Raw genomic sequence first — 18,080 nt, forward strand, 5'->3', positions numbered from 1 at the left:
AACCTCAAACCATGCATAACATACGTGATTGTACGTCATATTGTCATATAACGTATGAGCGTATATACGTGTCTTCCTCAACATCTTCCAGCCGGGATGATCTCCCACCTATCGCAAACGCATTGCGCATGCGCGAACCGGGAATTTTTTAAAACCAGGAAATGACATTTCGGACGTAAACATTGCCGAAATTGAAATGACAATACTCACAAAATACAACCTGTTATTTTCATCAGAAATGCAATCGGATAAAACCAATAATATATTCATGAAAAGTAAAGACAAAATTATATATATGCCAAATGATTTGGCTTCATTTGCTCAAATAAAGATAAAATCGACCGTTTTCTGCACAAGATTCACGCCGAAAAATGTCACAAAATTTCGCTCCAAATTTCGTGCGAAATTGCCCCACAAACTGCTCTATTGTGGCCTCAATTTTTTATTTTAAAACCTGTAAATTAAAAATAAGCTTTAGCAAGGGTTTTATTTCAACCATAACTTGAAACGCAAGACTGGACAACTAAAAGTAAAGTTACGAAGCAAAATTGACAGTAGGGTGATTTCAGAGCACAGCACTGGTTTCACGCGAGAGTCGAGCGAGTGTAACGTAGGCTTCGTACGGGGAACGGCCGGCGGCCGCGGCCCGTAGTTGCCCCCGCGGGCTGCCGGCTAGAGTATGACAACTTGATACCGTCGTATGGCGTAGCCGGGGGTGGGGGGTTGTTTGTGTGCATGGTCGCACATACACACTTGGGTCCTGATGGGATCAGTCAAACAAACGAAGTGCTCAAGCCATGCCAATTGAGCCAAGCATGATGCTGGCCTACAACCTAAAAAAAAAAAGATAGAGAAATATTCGAAGATTAAAGAAAAGAAGGCCACTCCCAACAATCAAGTGAACAATTTTACTGTCAGCCTCTGGGCAGTGTTGCCAAAACTTTTCAGCGTCAAGGCGCGGCGCATTGAGTCGCCAGGCCGCGGTAAAGGATTCTCAAGTAGCCCAATTTTTTAAGCTTCCAAAAAAGCGCCCAATAGGCCTACCGGATATTTGGGCGGATTTACCCGAATTTAGAACGCAAAACACCCAATTGGGCGGAAAAGCACTTGACTTTGAAACTTCCGGTACTTACTGGGAAGTTACTGACCGATCAATAATGGTCACAAAACCCATTGTAATTTCAATTTAGAGCTTCAAAGACTCAAAACCTTTATAAATCGGCTAAATTGAAAGGAAAATACATCAAATTAGTGCCGCGGCCTGAGATTGGCAAAAGTAGCCCAATTTTAGACAAGTAGCGGCATGCTTTTTTTGAGTAGCAGCAAGTGATCGCCAAGTAGCCCAATTGTGCGCCTAAGGCGCGGCGTTGGCATCACTGCCTCTGGGTAAGGGTTACCGTTGTTAGTAGCAAGCCCGACGACACCCCGGATGATGGCTGCCCAGATAGGCCTATATTCAAGATTGTTAGGATTTATTTTGTACTGGGATTTTTGTCAAAGTTTGCTCTTCTTGAAAGTTGCATTTCCCTTGCCCCTGTCCTCTGTCCTGGCTACGCCACTGCTGTAAAGTGTGCTGAGGCTAGTGGATCAACGTCTAGGCATTGTGCCTGTGCGTAGCGCACTATAAATCACTGCGCTTTTTTTGTCCTTGCACTCAGTTGAGTCACAGATCTTGCTATGTATAAAGCTAGGTTCAGGCATACGCATTTAAACACATGGAGTAGCCTGAAGGCCTGCAAAGTTTATGGGCATGCAAGCACTTTGGTTTGCATGTTCGCACGCAGGTGCGAAAATGTTTATGATACGCACACACGTTCGAAAGAGGTTGGGAGTACGTAAGAAAAAAAAAAAAAGTTAATGAATACACACACAGTCATCATGGCTCATAAGTGTTATGGATAGGCCTATGCAGGCATATCCAAATTTCTCACCACACACAACTTGGCCCTATCCAGAATACTGTGCACTCGCATACACTAGCGCAGACACTTGTGAATGCAAGTGAGTACGCACATGCCAAAATGTTAATGGATATGCAGTACACACACATGTTCGCAAGTGTTATGGGTAGGCCTGTGTACTCGCATCCAAACTTTCCACCACACGCAACTTGGCCCTATCCAGAATACTGTGCACTCGCACCACAAGCATACACTGGCGAGACACTTGTGAATGTAAGTGCGTCCTAGCACACGCAAATGCAAGTGTGTACCCATAAACACTTGCAACGCAAGTACGTACCTACAAACACTTATGCACACATGTGCGTAACCATAAACACATGCGCATGCGTACCATAAACACAAAATACAAGTGCGTAAACATAAACACTTACTTGTGTACATCCATAGGCGATTTTGTGTGTACCCATAAACACTTGTGCACATGCGTGCATAGTACCCATAAACGCTTGCACTGAATGCAATTTTGAAAAATGAAAAAAAAAAATCTGACTTTTGCTTTTTACCCTTGCCTTGTGCTTTTTACACTTTTGCAGGTTTCACCACTTTTGCTTTTTACACCAATGCCCTGCGTTGATGATTCAAACACGGTTTGAACAACTTATTCACAAGTTTGATCACAGCCATAATGTATGATCTTATCATATGAAATTGAGTCAATTTTTTCAAACCTGATTTTTTGGCATATTTGTAATACCTGTAATATGGAATCAGTCACATTTGTTGTAGGTCCCACTGTAGGTCAACCAGAGCAATTTTGACATAGTCATATCCGTTCACAAACACTTTTTAGGGGGGCCTGATGCAAAAAGGGGGGCCCTTAAAAGTTTTGACCCTCCTAATGGGGCCCTGAAAAATTGACCACAATTTTTTCAAGGAAAATTGAGTTTATATGCTCTTCTATGGGGTTGACCCATAATTTTCATGTCAAAAAGGGGGGCTGAAATTTTGAGATCTGAAAGGGGGCCCAAAAATGTCTGCGATGAATTTTTGCATCAGACCCCCTAAAAGGTGTTTGTGAACAGTCCCTAATATTATAGAACTCTGTGCAGCTGTCTGTGTTAAATGGCCAAAATAGCCAGTGGGATTTCTTTCACTTTACCTCATTATTTCAGCTTAATGTGGACAAAACCCTTCCCGGCAGCTATTACTAATTATTATTTCAGCATTTTGGGTAAAGAATAACAAAATTAAAATTTGACAGAAATCTGAGCCATTGTGCCCTCAGAAAAAGATGTTGATCCACAAGCCTCAGCACAGTTTACAGGTTGTCGCTAACCACTACGTCCTCATATCATTCCACAAACTATTAAACAACAACACAGGGAATTGCAGCTAAGAAGTGCACACCCTGGAATTCCACAATTGACCTTCACAGCCAGGATCAGCTCCCTGAGTTTCGAACAGGTTAGCACATACTAAAGAGTAAAACAAATTGATATATTTGTGACATGGCAAACATTAATTTGTTGCAATTTATTATTCTCATTTCTGTGATTATTAAACAGACTCTTGAAATTATATACATGTAGGCCTATACATACTTTATAAATCATACACTTAGCTACACTTGAAATGCAGGGCTGAAGGCCTGGCTACATTGTATTATAGTGTAAGTGTACACAATAATGTAATCCCACAGACCCGAGGGTCAAAGTGATTTAATTTTCTGACAATTTGTTTATACATGAGAAGAGTCCAAAAGTGTTACACTAGCTATCTTCCATTGAGTTCTTCTTCCAGCTACACAACAGCTACACAATGGGCTATTCCAATTTAAGTCCACACTACCTGTGGAAGATATTGGAAATATCTTCCACAGGGGGAGTATGAATTTCAAATGAAATAAACACATAAGTAGCTCTGTTTGAATTCCATACACCCTCTGAAAAAAGATTCAACTTGAATCTTCCACAGAGGGAAAGTGAGTTTCAAATGGAACTTCCTAATGTGTTCATTCCATTTGACTTTCACATTTCATGTACATATCCTTAAAACTTTTGAATCCATGCTTTCTTCAAATGTTTTCAGCTTTGACAGCCAGTTGCCATGGCAATTGCCATGAGCATGAAAGTTAGTCTTAAAAACACAGTGGTCAATCTGTCATCCTAACCAGCTGGACTTCACTTGGGTCACCATACTATATGCCCTCTGGCAATTCCAGCCCTGAAACTCAGTCCCCTGCCCAGCTGACCTCCAGAGCACCAGGAATGTGTTGACATGCAAAAGGTCAAACATCAGCAGGTGTCGAGGTATATAAGATCAAATTATGAAATCCAATATCAGAAAATGAAACCAGTGAAACAAAATTAATTACCCTCGCTTTTCTCTAATCGAGGGTAATTTTGCTAAAGTTCTTTAAGGACCCCGTCGACGAAATGATTACCATTTTGGAAGTATGGCATGTACACAATAGCTAGGAGAGCAGTATTCAATCTGGGTAAAACTGGGCAAATTTAAATTGCCTTTACCCATCTCTTAGCTTTGTGCAGCACCATCATCCTATTGTGTCCGCCCGGGTTTCCGCCATATCTCGAAAAGGCTAATACTCTACCTGTGGAAGACATTGCCAAAATCTTCCATATGGGGTGTGTGTATGTTAGGTGGAATAGCCCAATACATGTACATCAATTGTGCTGGGGTGTTGATGTACTGGACATTATCAGCAGTCAGAGCAATTGCATTGTTGCCTCTCATTCACAACAAGTAATTAGGCATTACCATATATTGTACAATGATTAATTATATTTTATACAAAGTGAAGAAAACCCTATTATCCAACATTTTATCCAAAATTGTTTTATCTAGTTACAAATACACTTCATCCAAAATATTTTGGTCCAAAAGATGATTCGTTTACGCACACACATACTCTGGACCATCAAAAATTTGGTCCAACGTTATTATGATATAAGTTTGTCTTCTCTATACCTATAGTGTGTCTTGTCTCAAGTTGAGAGTAACGCCATATTTGGATTTTGCAGTGGAGATTCAAATGACATAGAACCTAATGCCAGAGGGAGTATACACTTGTGTAGAAGGGCGACTTGTCCATACGCTGGCAACGCAACCATGTAAACACAGTGATTCGAATCTGCCACTGTAAAATACAACATGGGACAAAGTAAGGGTTGGACCAAAATAAAAGAGCACACAATATAAGGGGGAGGGGAGACTTTGTTGGACTAAAGTAACTTGGATGAGAGTCCATTGGGTCAATTGTTTTTGGATAAAGTGTTATTTTTCCTTTTTGTGCAATATCAAAATTATAATAATATTGGGAGTATATCACATGGTATATGCATCCACCTCCATGGAAAACTAATGCTACTTGACTTGCATAATTTATAATTAGATTGAAAGCACTACTATATATGCATTATGTGCAGTGGAGGATACATTACCAGAAAAACATGAAAAATTGTCCTTTTTTAGTGAATGAACGTGAATTGCATTTAGGGTGTCAAAAACACGTGTTTGGTAAAAAAGGGTCCTTTTTTAAATAAAAAATAGGTGTGTTTTAGGTGTCATTTTAGTGTAGCTTAGTGTGTTTTGTACAGTTTGTGTTTTCAGATTTGCTCGGAGTTTCATTCAAAGTGGAGCTTACAATCTGGAGCATGATCCCCAACTGGATGCCTGGGAATTCAGTGCTGGAGAGCAAGAAAACAGGACCCTTGTCCGCCCCACATACCACCTTTACATGTCAGTACCTCAAAATCATCAATACATTTTGGTCCTCATGGTGAAAATCCAAATCCAATAATGAGTTTCCCATGTAGTGTAACCCATGGACTGGAGTTTCCAGGTTTAACACAACTTGACTGGATATCGAGAGTTCAGGATGTAGATCATGTATATACATGCATGTAGCTAGTGTTATTATAATGAAATATTACTAAATATGGAATTTTCATGCTGTTTAGAATAATTCCAGTGTCATCCTTTCTGTCGAAAAATAATATCAAATTTTATGCAGTCTATACATTGCATCGATCATGATTGTGTGCATTGTACATAATTATTGTGTACAACTTCTTAGTTTACTCTTATCACATCCTCTCAGTTTTTCTTTCCTACTGTGCAATCTTTTAGTCTGTATATCTGGAAGACATGCGGCCAAACTGTTCCTCATAATGGTCAACATCAAATGTTGCAGCGGTTATTTCAGAAGTGTACAGGCTGGGGCCGGGCTTCCTCTCCTCCCTGAACCTGCTTGTAGTGCACAGATTTGAGGCAACACATGTCTTCAGGCAGCTTCAAACTTACTTGGAGATATGGAAGTCTGCCCGGTGGGTTCAGTCTTCACTGACAATGTGTACGCATGATGGTTCCAATTAGGGGTACTTTTCAAGAAATGTCCGCGGAATTATCGAGGACAAAATTGTGCGCGATTGTCCAAATTAGGTGTGTTTTGGAGCAAAATTGTCCTTGAAATGAAAAATAGGGTGTATTTCAAGGACTTTCGTCCGCGTTTTACCGCTACAGTTTTCGTTATTGTCCTCATTTCCCCGTGAAATAGGGGGAAAATTCAAAAGCGTCCTTGAAATGGTAAAAATAGGGGTAAAAAAAAAAAAAAAATGTCCTTGATTCCTTGTGATAAGGGGGTGAAATGAAAATGCGTCCTCAAAATGATAAAAATAGGGGTTTTGGGGGCAAATTGTCCTTGATTTCAGCGCAAAATAGGGGGTAAAATTGCTACAAATGTCCTCGATTCCCCGTGAAATAGGGGTCATTTTCAAATCCTGGAACGGTCATACGTCCTACCTTTAAATACAAACTGAACCCACCGGGAAGTCTGGCACACCATTTCTATACATGTCTCTGTGGTCTGTGGAAATATAATAAAAGGAAATTCAAGAATGAGAATTTGTAGAAGGAGGCTTGTAAATTGGTGCTTTCAACCTACTTAGCACCCTCTCTTCATAAGCACCTCCTATAAAATTTTGCGAGTGACAACAGCCACCTTTTCAATGCACATGCATGCACAACAAAATAATTCATCAAAATTAATGTCTGAATAAAATTGTCTTCTAAACCTTTCCAGGATTCTTAAGATTTAAAGCCATATTGTAACATTTGATGAGGACATCCTCAATACTTTTTCAAAATTCTGTTTTTTACACGACTCTATTGTACCGGGGCAGTGTACTTTTTAAAACTAACATACCCTGCAAAAATCAAGAATAAGAAGGTGCTGTAGTTATTTTGAATAAACCGCAGGAACCGGTATTTAATTATTACGATGGAAATATTAGTCTAACACATACATGATGTTCATAACAAAGTATGTACATGTCATGCGGCATACTCCGACAGTCTCGCACACATCAAAGGACCGTGCCGTAGCACGGCTGACAAAGTGATATGCATTGGCGACATCGGCACTGGTAGTAATTCCAATTTTCTTTGCTTTACGTCAGTTGTTCGGCTCAAAATTAAATGGGAATATATGGTAAAATTAATTTATGAAAAGGAATAATAATCTATTTTTATGGAAATATTACACTATGGCTTAAACAATTGCCCACCCCACCCCCAAAAAGCATCTGACTGCCAAGGACTGGGCATTTATGTCGAATATGCCTTATGGTACTATTCGAGGTGTATGGGTCAAGATGATTCATGGCACTCACACTCACAAACACTTGTAATGGGGGGGGGGGGGCGGATGAAAGGGGGGGCTGAAATTGTATATTCCTCTGAAGGGGGGCCTATAAAAAAAATCAGCTTAATTTTATCTTGTACAATATGAGTTTACACTATTTTCTAAAGGGGTTGACATACATTTTTCATCATGTGGGACCTGAAAACAATTAAGGCCCTAAAAAAAATTGAATTTTTCTTTAATATATAACCACCCCCCCCCCACACACACACAAGTGTTTGTGAATGATCCTTAATATAAAATAAGAAATATTGCTTTAAAGGGGCATTTTGTGATTGGTATGGTTCAACACATATCCACAAAAAAAGGCTTATTTCCAAAATTTTATTTGGGATTGGAAAATTGGATTTGTGAGTATAGTCCAATTGCAATTTATTGTATGTTTCAAGTTTCAACTAGCACTTGAATGTAGGCCACTATGGTACATTTCTGTCTCAGCTAGTAAGGAGGATTTTGCATTTAGCATCCTTTTTAAGACATTTTCTGTAGATATCCACAAAAAAAGCTTATTCTCAAATTTTAAGTTGATTCTGATTTTGTGCTTGCGAGTTATGCATGATTATGTGTATTACACTGCTCCATAAGCCACTGTTATAATTTCGTTCTGGTATAAATTTGACAATATCTTTACTAAACAAATTAATCTGCAAGAAATTTTTGGTACATAAATATTATGTAGCCAAAGGTTTCCAGTGGTATAAAAATCTCAACTTTTTTTGAGAAAATTATGTCACCTGTGTGTTGTTTGAAGTTTAGAGTGCCATCTGTGCATACATGGTTGTGTCTGCACCGGCACCATTAGGCCGTATAAAATTAATGTTTTGGTTCTCGTCCCCTCCCTCCTCAATTTCTGGGATTTGTCAGATTTTTTTTTTTTTTTAGATTTTTCAATTATTTTAGACTTTGGAATGATTGATGAATTTTTCATACATATAAATAAGTTTATTAGAGAACAGGGACCACTTCCAAGTCTTTTTGTGGTACTCTAGGGGGTTTATCCCTCAGAATCTCACATTTGAAAAAAAAAAAAAAGCTGCCTCATCGTTTCCTCGAGCACTGTTGGAAAAGACCGAAAACTACAGACAATGCTGATTTTACACTGGAAAAAAACAAAAACAAAAAAAAAAAAAACCCTCCTCATCAATTCATGAAAATCCTCCGGACGAGAACCAAAATATTTATTTTATACGGCCTTATGATAATAAAACACCCTTCAGGCTATGCATACACTATGACTTTACCTCACACAAATAAGTTAAGGGGTACTACACCCCTGTGCTAAATGTGTGACTATTTTTACAATATTAAAAAAAAAATAATAACACAGTGGTAACAAAAGTTATGTATATTATTGGGGCAAGGAATCCAATTACTACACTGAAATTTCTGTGATTCAAAACAAGCGGTTCGTTATTTATGATAAGAAATGAGGTACATCCTATCGGTACCTTATTTCTTATCATAAATAACAAACCGCTTGTCTTGGGTCACTGAAATTCCAGTGTAGTAATTGACTCCTTGCCCTATAATATACATAAATTTTGTTACCACTGTGTTATTATTTTTGAGGAATATGCAAAAACAGACACAAATTTAACGAGGGTGTAGTACCCCTATGCGCATATAATTCAAAATTGCCACTGCAAAATATGCTCACGAGATACATTATAGTGTATCCTCGTACTTGTCTCAAGTTGAGAGCGTTAACGCCTTGTTGAATGGCAGGTTTAAATCGTGCCGGCTAACCTATAAATCCAGGGGGTGTTGTATACAAGCGTAGCTAAAGGGCAATTTTACCGTATGCTGGCGGCGCAAACACGTACATGCACTCTCTCTCAACTTGAGACGAGGCAGACTATACTATGATCAGCTCATAATAGGAGGGGAGTATTATTTGGTTTTTGTTAATGCATGCATCAATACGGTAGCTGTAAAAGACAGAAAACAGAAATGACAGAAATGACAGAAAAGACAGAAAAGTTAGAAGTTATGAATTAGAGAGTTGTCAGGAAGCTGTGGGAGTTAAAATGTTGGGAGTTTGCTGGATTGCCATCAAACTTGGTGGATGCGACTACCATCGGGTGCCGATAATGGTCAAGGTCATCGGAGTATAGATTGTTGGATTGGTGAACTTGGTGAATTTGACAAAATTTAGTTTCTGTAATTAAACAAATTTTTGAGCTACAGACACTTTAACAGTGCCACCCTTCATGAATGCCTCCTTACCTGCCATGTCCGTGCAAGGATTACTGTCATCATTTCATGCACTCAGATCAACAGTGGCATGGCCAACGGGGGGAGGGGCATCGGGCAGAGGATGTTTAAAGACATTCCCATGACCCAATGGGGTTTCTGACCTTGGTATGTCTGGTTTTTGTACACATGTGGCAAGTTGACCATACTTTGCATTGGGATTGTGTGCAAATATCTGATGTTTTCATCCTATTATTTAACATTGAAAACATCGAGACTTAGGAATAAAATTAATGCAGTGGGACAATATGAATGTTTCCTGTAAGAAAATCAAATATCAGTCCTAAGTCTCAACTATTAGCTCGTTGGCTGCAGTTTTAAAATGACCATTTTGTGTGTGTGTCAATGGGGACTTTGCCTCTAAAATTAGGTTATATTGGTCAAATTTCCCAATCATAGTGCATTGTAGGAATGCCTTTAAGCCTCCTCTGGGCATCGGGGGAAAAGGGGCAGCTTTTCAGCCGGCCTAGGCATTTTTATTAAATTGTTTTCATCTAATTGTGGGTAACTTGTGAACTTTGCTTATTTTTGGAATGGATATAGAGTCTTCAATTGTGTCTCCTGCTTTATAACAATTTGTTGTGCCATATAAATAGTAAAAGCTAATAAAATATAATTGTGATGATTGGTGGGGATCAGCATCCACCCCTCTCCATGTACTCCACCACCACAAAGTTCTCGCCAACATGCCCGCCAACATCACATGCACTTCAAATAAAGTAGCTTATACTCACTGCGCCACTAAGAAACTCTAAAAATATGCAGGTATGCAACACAAACCTGCTGTGTATCAGCAGGTCCTGCAGCTGGTCAAGGCTTTCTGGCTTAGAGCTATAGACCATTTTTAAAAAACATGCTTTCAGGCACAGTCCAGACTTTTGTGACAGTGTTACATTAGGACCACATAGAGTGTATGGTCAAACTGAGTTGACTCATTCTCACCGGGATTCTCACTCATTTGCATTCATTACTATCAATAACTACTCTCTAATTCATAAGTCCAAACTTTTCTGTCTTTTCTGTCATTTCTGTCATTTCTGTTTTCTGTCTTTTACAGCTACCGTGCATCAATAAAGTTCCAACCTATGCCTGTGTAAATTCACAAAAGCGTGCATCAGTCAAGCTAGCAATACGTACGCAAAGCACGGTTTGTGTAGGTGATGCGCCAAGCTGTTTGTACGCTATTCTATATCAATCCATGATGTTATTAGTCCCGCCTATCACCAGTTGATCAGAGTATCTACTATCTAGGCTATATAGACTACAGTAAAAATTTCAATTGAATGAAGTCGCAGCCGGGTCGCAGCTTTTAACAGCTGTAGGCCTGTACGCAATCCCGGCAACTGCGATCATATATTGCATATTTCAAACTACAAATCCCGGCTACAAATACAATGCAAACGCAAACATACAACCTTGGACACAATAAATAAAATAATCACAAGTGAGTTGACATGGTTGGATTTGCTTCCACGTTACCCAAGCAGTCACACACACTGGTGTACATTGTCATTGCAGCAGAGTGCGCTATAAAATTGTCACGCTAGCCTATGTCAGGCTATATGTATTCATTCAAGTGAAATTTCTACTGTGGTAATCGTAACTTTTTTTGAGGGGGTTGAAGCATTTAATGTAAACATGTGTATTTATTGTCTTCAGCAGTTTAATATTAAATCAGTCAATACTTGCCAACAACACCTTCACGCAGCACAGTCATGACAGTGATGGTTGATTTATGATTATAAGCTTAAACATTTCCAATTTCAAATTGGAAACACAGTTGCACTTCAGTATGTGCTGCAAGATAGGGCCTAGTCCTACTGAACTAAATCAAATATTGCGATGGCTAAATGTGAACAAGAATACCTTATTAGAAGATCTTCGGCAGCCAAATCCTTTAGTTGTTCCCTTGGCTGATCCAGCATACAACAGGAAGTCCATCATCATGACGACGGGTTCTCTCCAAATTATTATTTTTGGCGTCATGTGACCATGGTGATAGCCCGTAACTCCTTGCGTACGGGGCCCGCTGAAATGACCCATTTTGCTCCGTAACATTACTTTTAGTTATCCAGTCCTGCGTTTCAAGTTATGGTTGAAATAAAACCCCTTACTAAAGCTTATTTTTAATTTTCGGGTTTTAAAATAAAAAATTGAGGCCACAATAGAGCAGTTTGTGGGGCAATTTTGCACTAAATTTTAAGCTAAAATTTTCCGACATTTTTCGGCGTGAATCTAGTGCAGAAAACTGTCGATTTTATCTTTATTTGATAAATGAACCCAAATCATTCGGCATATATATAATTTTGTTTTCACTTTTCATGAATATGTTATTGTTTTTTTCCGATTGTACCTCTGATGAAAATAAAAGGCTGTGTTTTGTGAGTATTGTCATTTCAATTTTGGCAATGTTTACGTCCGAAATTGTATTTCCTGGTTTTTTAAAGTTCCCGGTCCGCGCATGCGCAATGCGTTTGCGATAGGTGGATTGAGAGGGTCATTATACCGAAAATGGCTAAAGTAATATAGTTTCCTCAATTTACGTTATAATTAGAGTTAAAATTAGGGTCAGAGTTATGTTCATTGGCGGCGCTACGGGGGGATACTTATCTTGACTACCAAATAAATAAATGCGATGTATTATACGGCTGATTGTTTTCCCTTAAAATAAGCTTTCGTTGTTAATTGTCTATTGTTGGCTATCCCAACGTTTAAACCATTTTAAAGTCAACATAATCGTTGGTATTACATTGTTTGGATGATGTTAATTAATTCCAGAAATTGTATACACGAGTGAGCCACTGAGTGAGAATTAGACCGGCTTCAGATTGAGCTAGGTGCCACCTAGAAATGACATTAATGGCACAATGTTTTCTTGAGTCCTTATAATGTATGAACAGAAAAGTTCAGGTAAACGCGCATCTAAGGGTGGGTTGGGAGAATATAGGGGTGATCAATCAAATAGCCGCCAAAATAGCATGTTTTCATTAAAACAGCTTAAAGCAACATGTAAAACATTTAATATCCACATTTATCTTAAGTTTTATGCTTACTTTAGCAGTCTATGAGTTTTTTCTGAGAATTGAAATTAAGGGCGCACAACTATATAATTCTATTTCCAGAAGCCAGATTGCAATGATAATTTTGGATATTAAGTGTTTTACAACTTGCTTAAAGCTGTTTTAATGAAAATATGCTATTTTGGCGGCCATTTTGATTGATCACCCCTATATTCTCAAAAACCATCTTAAGATGCGCGTTTGCCTGAACCTTTCTGCTCAGTCACATGATAAGGACTCAAGAGAAGAAAACATTGTGTCATTAATGTCCTTTCCGGGGTTTAGGTCTCTGCACTGGGTTTGGAGACTGAGGGTGCTGTTGGATTGGTTTTCAAACTGACCCTGATGTTTGCCTTCTAGTAGCAGTATAATTTAAGCCTTTTTTTCAAAACAAAAATAAAACATTTGTCACCTATAGGTCTGGAATAGGCCAATATACAAAAATGTACATACAGTATCAATGTATAAAAATGATATCAAATCAATTAGGATGTATTTCTTTGAGCCCCTGCCAACTCCAAACCCCGACTAATTGCATACGAAAGAAATTGGGCCAAATCGCACAATGATCACCAGATGACTGACTGCTAAAGCATTTTCCAGCCTGAGGACATCACTGCCACGTCAGGGTGGAAAATGAGTTACTCAGACTAAGTCCAGAGGACATAGCGCCACCACACGAGCGTTGGTGGCCTCCTAATGCGATACCTACCTGCGTAAAAACGTGAGTATGAACGTTCGGTCGACGTATGAAAAATCGCAATCTCTATATTATGTACATTCTACTTAGAGTGTATGTGTAGTTCTTGATTAGTACGGCTAAGGGCTACTGCAGACTCCGAGTATTCCACGTAGAAGAATTGATGTAACATTTCACTGTTATTTAATCTATTCTATTTCCAGTAATTTTTAAGTTCTAACGAATTATTTGATGACGTAAAATCGATAATAATATCTTACGCAGAATATCTAAAAGAAATAGACCCACATCGATATTACGTCATCAAACATTCGTTAGAACTTAAACATTACAGGAAACAGACCGGAAATAGATTAAATAACGTAATATGTTACACCGAATATTCTACATCCCCTTAAAAGCCTGCAGGTCCTTAAGAATATCTGTTACGTGACGAGCTTTCACTCACATATTGTGCAGTCTTCCATGCATGGTGTAAATTTCTTTTGAAAATCCGTGGAAAATCTAAGAATAAATTTTGCCTTCGGACTTGATCGGTTCCCTCCGACATTCCGCGACTTATACATCAAATTGAGAATCTTATTTTAAATTAACAATGAATTAACTCAGATAACGTACCAATTAGATTGTATTGACATTAGATTTTATTGAATTTTATTGTGTAATTTATCATGTTTACCATGACGGACCATTTTCCGTGCAAACATTCAATTTAACGAGTTCTTTATTTCAACATAACATGTATGTATAAATGGAATTCACATATAATGAAGAAGGAGACCAGCAATACCATAATAATAATAATAATAATAATAATAATAATAATAATAATAATAATAATAATAATAATAATAATAACAATAACAATAACAATAATAATAATAATAATAATAATAAATCTAATTTTGTAGAGCGCAATAGACATAATGTTTCAAAGCGCTAACCATAAAAAGTGACAACAACAGTATTACATAAAGATATTACAGAAACCAAAGCATACAACAGTCTTAATAATATGATAGAGTAAACAAAAACGGAGTCTTTAAGGGCTCTGTCAGCCACATTTGCACGTTATTTTTTGTGGGAATTCTGATATCATATAATTTTGATTTTTGAAATTCACGACATAATACATAGTAAAATTTATAAATCTAATGATAATGCTTTATGTAGCTAGTTGGGAGGAAAAGCCTTGGGATGAAAACTTGTATCATGTCGCTAATTTGAAAAAAAAAATCCAAATTATTTGATATCAGAAGGACATTCCTCGTATTCAGAATGCATTAGATATTTCTGATGTGCTCTCATGTCTCACAAAAAAATACTGTGCAAACGTTACTATCCGAGAGTGGCGTAGCGTCATAGGGGCATGGGGCACGTACCCTCCCCAATCGATCTGAATTTTTTTAATCCAATAGGAAAATTGCCAAAAACCGGCTTGTGCCCCCCCCCCCCTCCCCGATCCGGTGCTACCCCCTCCCCAGGTGATGACCCACGCTACGCCACTGCTATGCGATTATGTAACTGCGACGTAAAGCCACAATGTACGATGACAAACACAACGAATTTGGGTGATTCCCCGGGGTGATTCCATTTGTAAGTTAGGACATGACTGTGTAAACATTACAAATATGCCAAAAGACTATGACAAAACATTTTTAATCAATTTCATCATAAGATCGTATAATATGTCTTTAAATTGCTCAACAGTAACTTCTTGATATGAAGTGGAAGATTGTTCCATAGGTGAGGCAGATGAGAAATATCATGTTCAACACCCGAGGAGGGCACTTAACTGCAGACGTGACGGGTATCGTACCGGCGTTGGGAAGTAGGACCTATCGCATATCGATATAAAGGTTGTTTAAAAAGGGGTCATTTGGTAGAAACTAATGAAAGAAAAATTGGGTACAACATTTTGGGAAAAAAAGTACAAATGGTTTGAAAAACATTGGATCATCGGGTAGCAAAATTCCTTTTTGACCCCAGTTTTGCCCAATATACAATTCAAATTTGCTGAAATAAGAGAGCTTGAAAGTTTCTTACATTATTTTATTAATATTTATAATTAATTAATATGATAAAATTCTAGAAAAAGGGGGTCATTGGATAGCCGAACTAATAAAGGGGAGGCCGTCGGGTATTTTCGAATCAGTGATCTAATGACAGGCACATACCCGTCACTTCTAAAGTTGAATGACCCCTTGGTTCAGCAATTACATCTAGATTTCTTTCACTAGGAGCTGGTTGAGTCATGGTGATGGATGAAAATGTAGATGAAATGCGAAAGCGAGATGATAAGTGAAGAACTTCAGTTTTGTCAGCATTCAGTTTGAGATCATTGCAGTTGACCAATGCACAAAGTCTTTGACCAGGTTGAAACATAGTTCAAGATTAGAAATAGTTGCATGGGTACATTGACTATAACATAAATTTGAGTATTATCTTCATAAATCATTTTTGACAAGCCATATGAATCTTAAAATATCATCAATTTAGAGAAGTATAAAGAGTGAAAGCAAGTGGTAAAATAACGGGTCCATGTGGAACGCCTTCTTCGGGTGTATGACTGAGATATGCCATATTTCCATTAATGATGACATATTGAGAGCGATTTCTGAAAGTATATGATATAAACCAAGAAGGTGCTAAATTGATAAATTATTTAAATATTAATCTGATATTAACGAAAACGAATAATTAAAAAGGTTAAGGAAGACATTGTATAAATCATTGCAGCGGTGTATATCTGCCATGAATCTTTGAAAAGTTAGGGATTGATTTCGATATTTTTATGTATTTCCCCGACCCCCTCTTATTCTCCCTTAAATTTTCTAATCATGAGATGCAAGTAAAAAATTAACAACCCAACATTATAGCCTTGTAAAGTCACACTGATATGAATATATTCATGTGTTCTGAAAAACCACTTTTTTACAAACAAATCATTCCCTCCCCGCCCCTCCTATCTCTCCTGATGAATACAGTAAACATGGTAAACCAAAATATTTAACTGCATTTTCTGTATGCAACTACAGGTAAAAATTTAAAAGAAATTTTAATCAACAATATTTAACAGGTGTATTCCCGCTATGTTGAAGGTTCACCGATGTCGAAGGTTTGCTATCGAACTGACATTTTACTCATATAACATTACACCAGATGGTTCGCTATTATGTCAAATACGAAATAAAGTTTACTCGAACATTATCGAATATGAAAGAGGATTATGCATATATCTAAGGTTAGGGCTAGGTTTATGGTTGTGGATATGGCTAGGGTTGTAGTGAGTTAGGGTTAGGGTCAAGGTCAAGGTCTGGGGTAGGGAAAGATTCGACATGTCACATGCGAACCTTATATTCGACATAGATAGCGGACCTTCGACATAACAAAACCCGGGAATGAACCTTCGACTTAGCGGGCTATATTAAATGAGTATTTCGTGATCCTAGCATCCTCTTTTAATGACATTTTTCAGTAGATATCCACGAAAAAAGTTTATCCCCTAAATTTCAGTTGATTCCGATTTTGCACTTCGCGAGTTTTGCATGATTATGTGTATTACACTGCTCCATAGACAATGTGTACCACCAGAACGTAATTAAAATGTCACGATATTTTTGCTTAGCGAATTAATCTGCAAGAATTTTTTTGTACATAAACATGATAAACATTATCAGATTATGTAGCCAGCGTTTTCCAGTGGTATAAAAATCTCAACTGTTTTTGAGAAAAGTAGGGGGATGATGCCGTGGATCACGAAATGCCCTTTTAAATGATCTAACAATATCTTACCTAACCTATTCGTAGGTAGGCTGTTACCAGCAAGGTAGGTAGGCTGTTACCAGCAATACGGCCAACAGCCAAATTGTCGACGTTGCCGGACTTGGGCACGGTCAGAGTTTAGCAATCGCTTCAGAATTTGAAGTGGCGCTTCTTCCGCGAGTTGATGGGCAAGTGGGTCAGCTGCATCATCATTTATCGCCAAGGTGTTTCGATCTTGTAGAGCTGGGTTTGCGCAGTGCGCAAATGATGCCACAGCAACAATCAGTAGAGCGAGAACTAGGATCTTTGCCATCGTGTATTCGTATAGCTTGTTGTTACAATGTATGAGTAAAACGTTATTTTGTTAGGCTCTTTATAGTTTTCTGGAATTGCTAATCACGTGTGTTATGATATATACATGCTAGTCTGCAACGAAAAAAGTTTGTGTCTGATATTAAAGGCCCATTCAGTGATTTTCGTAACTTTGTTATTGTCATAGATGTGCTAACTGACATAGCCTGCGAAGCCGTGTATTTAAGACAAAATAAGACATTTTACACGAATCTATAATACTGACCGTATCTAAATTAGCTATACATGTAGTTGGACGGGGATTCAATTTACAGTCCCAGGTGTAATATCTTGACAACTCATTAATTCAAAAAGGTCCACCAATC

At 38.1% G+C, this 18,080-nt stretch overlaps 1 long non-coding RNA gene across 1 annotated transcript; it reads right to left on the minus strand.

Moving 5' to 3' along the window:
* Positions 1-15,281: 15,281 nt before the first annotated feature.
* LOC140169939 (uncharacterized) lies at positions 15,282-17,823 on the minus strand. The gene is made up of 2 exons (XR_011861440.1): positions 17,434-17,823; positions 15,282-16,255 (listed from the first exon to the last, which is right to left on the minus strand). It is a non-coding gene; the product is annotated as an uncharacterized lncRNA (long non-coding RNA).
* Positions 17,824-18,080: the final 257 nt, after the last annotated feature.

The sequence above is a fragment of the Amphiura filiformis genome, chromosome 14 (genome assembly GCF_039555335.1).
Source record: "Amphiura filiformis chromosome 14, Afil_fr2py, whole genome shotgun sequence".
Taxonomy (NCBI): Eukaryota; Metazoa; Echinodermata; class Ophiuroidea; order Amphilepidida; family Amphiuridae; genus Amphiura; species Amphiura filiformis.